At 38.9% G+C, this 6,255-nt stretch overlaps 1 pseudogene; it reads right to left on the bottom strand.

Annotated features, from left to right (window-relative positions):
* Positions 1 to 4,534: 4,534 nt before the first annotated feature.
* LOC126019295 (uncharacterized) lies at positions 4,535 to 4,655 on the bottom strand (annotated as a pseudogene).
* Positions 4,656 to 6,255: the final 1,600 nt, after the last annotated feature.

Raw genomic sequence — 6,255 nt, 5'->3', positions numbered from 1 at the left:
AATCTGATATTTCAGAAATAACTGGTGATGATAACAGTGTCTACAGAAATACCTCTTTTTATTTATTTTATTTTTTGGGGGGTTTTGGGGGTCACACCCAGCAGGCTCAATGGTTACTCCAGGCTCTACACTCAGAAATTGATCCTGGCAGGCTCGAGGAACCATATGGGACTCCAGGATTCCAACTAATGTTCTTCTGCATGCAAGGCAAACATCTTATCTCCATACTATATACTATCTCTCCAGCCCCATATACCTCTTTTTTTTTTAAACTGAGAGTGTTGAACTTCAGCATTGATACAAGTGGGATCCAAATTGTTTCACTTTGTGAGAAATTGAAGGTGTGATATAAATTGCTCACGATTTTTTTCCATATCCAAATATTGACTTAAATAAATCTATGTGAAGAGAAACTATGTGTTAATCATTATAGGAGGGGGGGTTAAGTGGGATTGTCTTAGTCAATATCCCTGCAGAAACTTTGGGTTATACTATCTGACATCTGTACTAATAATATATAAGCTGCATTATTGCCAGTAGGAGGGGAAGTCTTCGAGAAGACAGCTTCTGTTAACCACACTTTTTTCGTTGATCCAGGGCTGGGCTGTAGGTAAATGTGCAGAAAATGGAGTTAGGTTTAATTAGGCAGAACTTTCAGGAAGCCAAGTAACAAATGACAACTTAATTAAATAGAATTAAAACATTTGAGTTCCTCTTGTGGCCTCTTTTAACAGGGTGATGATTGCAGCATGGGAAAATGCTGTAAGGAAAAGGGAGGCAAGGTGCTTTCATTTTCCCTTGTCTGACTTCTTTGGTCTCAACTATATTTTTTTCTCTCTACTACTAAAAAGGCAGCTGGATCCTATTTATAATACATTTACACATTTGTTTGAATTAAAATCCCAGATTGTTGTGCTTGCAAGGTTGAACGTGCATGCCAGCCAGCTTTTATGCAGCCATTTCAGGAGTCACTGGGTAGCTGAGCTCCAGGAAGGAAAACTATGCCACTCATTTGAGCCATAGGGAGTAGAGAGAGAGAGAAAACAGATCTAAACTAAAGGACTCTGACATCACTGTCGTTCTGGAGAGAGATTGTCCAATTCAGAAACTGTGCTGCCTACTTGAGACTCTAATTATTTTAAATTACTTACATTTGCTCTAATATTTATGTTTTATTATTTGATAGTAAGGAACAAACCATTTGTAAAATAAATTCAGAATGTAATCCAAATACTGGCAGTGAATTTTTTGGTAGAATGCTTAGGCTTGGATACACCTAGATACTTTCTTCTACCACCTGAATTCTAATCTGAGAATTGCTGCATGGAGTTCTCCCCCAAGAGCTTTTCAGTATCCTGTTTATGTCTAAATCCAATAGTGCAGCTATGCCAGCTTGTTACCACATGGAAAACTCCATTGCTCAGAGCGGGTTATGAAGCCCTATATTCTGTATGCTTTAAGATCCACCATGACATCTCAAAAGTGATTGCCAGGTAAGTCTCTAGATGATTTTGGGAAGACAAGGAACAGACTAAAATTTTCCATTAGCCTAATATTTTTATTATAAAGGCTTAATGGCCTCAGCGATGCGGTGTACAGTCCTGGTGGAAAGTTTATGAGCCAGAAATGAAATACCCATGAGGCCACTTGAGAGAAGTACTAGAGAGGTTAATGGGATCTCATGTCCCTTCAGTTCCTAATAGAACTGTTCTCATCTGAACTGCTCCAATTGGGCTGGGATGTGGTAGATGCAAGGTAGACTGAAGGAAGAGAGAGAGAGAGAGAGAGAGAGAGAGAGAGAGAGAGAGAGAGAGAGAGAGAGAGAGCACTTCAGTTTTAGACTCAGCTTGAGGTCTACATTTCACTATAGATTTAGGGCAGAATTCGAGCTCTGAGCTGGTTTTAGTCTGCCTAAATTTAGACCTGGTTCCATTCTTCACCCGTTGAAAAACCTTGGGCATAGCACCTATGTTTCCTGTGCTTCAGATGTTTTTTGATCAGAAAAATTAACAAAGCAACAGTATCTGTGGAAGTCTTTAGATTAGCCTCAGAGACAGGCAGCAGATTTTAACAATGACAGTTTCTTATCAGAATGATAGTGATTTAAAAAAGTCATCTGACAGTATCAGATCTTAGTTTTCAGATGTCAAATGAAAGTTTAAGCCATTTTGCAATTTTGTGATTCTGTGACCTACGATTGTTTTCTACTGAGGAGGAGAGGACCTTTATGAGATCCAGGGCAATGAACACGGTAGCTGTAATTCCTGGGCTGGATAAATCTGTCTTTCTGGGTCTTGTCAGTTGCCTGTATCATGTAGTACAACTAACATATGCTTCTTGTTTTTACAAGGATTATTTTAGTTTCTAGCCCTGTGACCATAGTTAATCATTGTAGTTGATTATGCTCTGGGGATATAATCAAACAATCCATTAGCCTTTTCTGCTTCTTCTTCAGTCTTATATCCACAAAGCAATTGTTCTTTTTCTCCCCTAAAGAAAAGAAAGTGTCTTTCTGGTATCCCTGTGGCAGATACAAAACTTTTCTCTTTGGCTATCTGCCATAACTATGTGGAACAAAAGCTCTTGCATTTTGCTGTAGAGCAGCCATCTTGAAAGAAATCTTGTGTTTTAAAACTTTGTTAGTGTAGCTAGAATAAAAATTCCACTTTTAGATAAGAATTTTGTTTTGGAGTAAAAACTGAATCAATAATCCTCTATTTTTGTCCAGACTTCCCTTCTTTTCTTGCTCTCTAGCCACACTGTACGGGGAGTTGGTTTGTTCACCGTTGACAAAGAAGTGACTTCTGTCTAAAATCCAGTTTCCATGGAAAGCAACACATTAAAAAATGCAGGCAAGGGTCATTAAAGTTTCTTTTACATGTACCGTTTGATTTCCTTAAGGGGTAATGTTGGTGTTTTTCTATTTTATTTATAAGGCATGTATAATTCGTGTGGATAACTTGCATATCTGAAACCAGCTGACTCGGTATAAATAACATTTCTGTCTTTAGCTACAAGCAGAACTTAGGAATCTCCCATTTTGAGTCACCATCAGCATTTCAGTATTTGCAGTTAGTCCATGTGGTCCCATTCAGGTTAAACACTCAGCCCCACGAAATTCCAGCAGTTCATTTCCTATTCAAACAAACTAAATACAAGAGACAAAATAAAGATAAACTCCTCAATGGACCAAGATAAGCAGGTTGGGTGAGTGGGAAGATAATTAGTCATTCTTAAGCCAGCCTGATTCTTCCAGGTTTTATCTTTGCAGTGCTTGGTGATGAAGCTGCTGAAGCTCAGTGATTTCTATCTTTCTCTAACATGTGGGGCATTTCAGCCACCACGGGGAATGGTAGTTGTAATTGCCTCCCAAGAAATCTTTTCATTGTATGCTTACCTCTGGGTATAGTAAGAGCCAAGGAAAGAGGAAGAGATGACCTTATAGAGAAACAGGTTAGAATTATCTTCGTGAAAAACCTCTAACTTCAAAAAATGTTAGTGATTCTTACTGATGTACTTATTGGCAATCAGATTTAAAATGAAGGACACCAAGTATGTTCCTTGGGAATGCTGTTGAAGGAGGATAATACAATCAGTCCTGCTGTTCAAATGTCCACTTGTCAGTACGTATGTAGTATTTGGTGTATAGACTCATTTAACTTCTTAAAATGAAGCTTCTTACACTTACCTCTTGGTTTTCTGATAAACTTTGTTTGGTTCCAAACACTCTTTTTGTCCTGCCAGATAACAATCAATAACATACAACTCTTCGGTCCACATTCAAAGTCATTTGACTCTGCTAATCAAACTGTGGTTATGGATCAGCAGCATCCGTATTATTTCTAGGAATTTGTTTGAAAAGCAGAATCTCAGAGTCCTGCCTTAAATATGAAACAGAATCTCCAATTTATATATGTTTTATATAAGATTCCTACATGTTATTTTTAGACATTGGCATTTCAAACTCCTTGATTTCACTGTCTGACTTGAACAATTTCTACATTTGATATTTGCTAGCCTTAAAACTCTGAGGGTCAAATTCTGGAATTGAAACTGTCCTCTCAAGGTTACATAAGTAAGCAAAAAAGCTGTGGTGGTGCAGTGGTAGGGCATTTGCCTTGCAAGTCGCTGACTTAGAAAGGACCACGTTTCGATCGCTGGCATCACATATGGTCCCCAAACCAGGAGCGATTTCTGAGCACATAGCCAAAAATAACCCTTGAGCGTCACTGGGTGTGGCCCAATAACAAAAAATAATAATAGAAAAAGAAAAAAAGAAAACATATTGAATAAAAATATGAGAAAGGTGATTTTTTAAGATTTTTATTGTGACCAATGTGAATTACAAGTCTTTCACAGTTATATTTAAGTTACATAATGACAGTGAATTGGGGCCATTCTCACCACCAGTGTTGTCCTCCTGCCCCTGTTCCAGGCATGCAGCCCCCACCTTCCCCCTGTACCCGCCGGACTGCAAGTATGACAGGTCCCCTTTGTATATAATGGCTGAAATATTTAAATTTTTATTTTTACAAAATGTGGCAGAATTGTAGCGACAGCCCCCAAGACAAATGGAAACAAACTAGTAGAATTTCCTCTGCTTCTACTGTTTCACTGTCAGCATGAAGCAGCAAGGAGTATAAAAATTCAGGTACTCTGAATTTTTTTTTTTGGGGGGGGGTAAAATTTCTGACATTTAAGTGATATTTTTAAATTTCTTCAATGAGAACTCTAATGTTATAATAGTAGCTAGTGCTTTAAAAATAAAATACACTGGGGCTAGAGAAACAGCACTGCAGGCAAGGTGTTTGCCTTAGACTGAGCCCACCTAGGTTCAAGTACTGCCCTGTCCCTCAAGCACAACCGGGAGTGATCCTTTATTAGAGAGTCTTTTCCTCACTCTCTTCTTCCCTCCAACCCTCCCTCCCTCCCTCCTTCCATCCTTCCCTTCCCTTCCTTCCTTCCTCCTCCCTTCCTCCCTCCCTCCCTCCCTTCTTTCCTCCCTTCCTCCCTTCCTCCCTTCCTCCCTTCCTCCCTTCCTCCCTCCCTCCCTTCCTCCCTTCCTTCCTTCCTTCCTTCCTTCCTTCCTTCCTTCCTTCCTTCCTTCCTTCCTTCCTTCCTTCCTTCCTTCCTTCCTTCCTTCCTTTTCTTGCTTTTTCCGAATTTCGTCTTCATGAATTACTCCTGACAATAAATAGGACACTACAGCAAGCACCCAAAGTGCATGGGTTTGACTGTGGCCATCACTTTAAAAGACAAGCACTTTACCAACTGTTCTATCTCTAGTAATGAACAGATAAATTTTAAAGTAGGAATTCAATCATTACAGAAAGAATAAAGTAAATAACCATTAAGCAAATTAAATAATAATACAATTTAAGGACTTCTAAAACATCCAAATTATATATGACAAGAATGGGACAATAGAGCTATTATAGGGCTTAAGGTACTTGTGCTATGAAGCTTATTTTAGTTCAAGTCTTCTAATCATCATCAGGAGTGAATCCTCATGACAGAGTCATAAGTAAGCCCTGAATATAGCCAGTGTAGCTCTCAAAAATTAGCATTAGAAACAAAATGCAAAATTTCAAAGTGTCTTCTCAAAGGATATTTATTAATTGTGAAGTAGTAATTTTACTTTGGGAAAATTGGATAGCAACATTATAATAAAAATCAGGGCTCAGGGGGCTGTAGTGATAGCATAGTGGTAGGGTATTTGCCTTGCATGCTGCCAACCAAGGACAGACCTGAGTTTGATCCTCATCATCCCATATGGCTCCTTGAGCCTACCAGGAGCAATTTCTTAGAGCAGAGCCAGGAGTAACCCCTGAGCACCACCAAGTATGGCTCTAAACCTTAAAAAGAAAATCAGTGCTCATTCATATAGAGATCATTGTGAAACATAATCACAAAGCTTCTGAAATGATATTCTTATATGGTACTTTCTAAAAATGCCTATTAACCTAACCATGATATTGCATCTGATAAACTCACATTAAGGGAATCAGAGGAAACAGTACAGTTTACAGTTTGCCTTGTACACAGCCATCTGGGTTCAAGCCAGGCACCCTAGATGGTCCCCAACCTCATAGGAATTAACTCTGAACTCAGAGCCAGGAGTAAGTCCTGAGAACCACAATGTAACAATAACACAAAACAAATAAATAAATTCACATTATGAGGGGGACTTTGCATTTCACACCACAGATCTGAGTTTGACCCCTGGTGTCCTATATGGTGTCCTGAGCCCCACAA

This window comes from Suncus etruscus, chromosome 9, assembly GCF_024139225.1.
Source record: "Suncus etruscus isolate mSunEtr1 chromosome 9, mSunEtr1.pri.cur, whole genome shotgun sequence".
Taxonomy (NCBI): domain Eukaryota; kingdom Metazoa; phylum Chordata; class Mammalia; order Eulipotyphla; family Soricidae; genus Suncus; species Suncus etruscus.
Note: the sequence above shows the minus strand (reverse complement) of the source record. Positions and strands in the feature narration are given on the sequence as shown.